Consider the following 517-nt stretch of genomic DNA (forward strand, 5'->3'; position numbering starts at 1 on the left):
GAGACTGGGGGACTCCAGAGGCAGGTGCGCGGAGTGGCTGGGCCCACCTGGGGGCAGGCCTGGCTGTGCCGTGCACCTGCCGCCCTGTCGGGGCTTAGGGGACTGGGCGCCGCCATCTTGTGGCTGTGTGTGTCGCCATCTTTGCAGGTGTGTCAGTCGATTAGCATATTCCCTCTTTATTGGCTGTGGGCACTGCCATCTTGTGAGGGTGTGACGGTCAATTACTACATTCCCTCTTTATTAGATAGGATAATGACTTTCTTAGTATTCTGAGTTGAAGTCTATTTTTCTGGTATAAGTATAGCTACTTATAAGTGTGGGCTATTCTCTTTTTACTTCCATTTACATGAATTATTGTTTCCAACTTCTTCACCTTCAGAGTCTTCCTGTCCTTAACACTGTAGACTTTTTCAGGCAACATGTGTTTGAAACTTGTTTTTTAAAAATATATTTTATTGATTTTTTACAGAGAAGAAGGGAGAGGGATAGACAGTTAGAAACATCGATGAGAGAGAAA

General features: G+C 45.3%; 1 protein-coding gene across 1 annotated transcript in view; it reads left to right on the top strand.

Annotated features, from left to right (window-relative positions):
- LOC102256208 (zinc finger protein 548) overlaps nucleotides 1–517 on the top strand; it is a 14,967-nt gene that overhangs the window by 12,245 nt on the left and 2,205 nt on the right. The gene's annotated exons all lie outside the window — the stretch shown is intronic.

The sequence above is a fragment of the Myotis brandtii genome, unplaced genomic scaffold (genome assembly GCF_000412655.1).
Source record: "Myotis brandtii unplaced genomic scaffold, ASM41265v1 scaffold2875, whole genome shotgun sequence".
Lineage (NCBI taxonomy): Eukaryota > Metazoa > Chordata > Mammalia > Chiroptera > Vespertilionidae > Myotis > Myotis brandtii.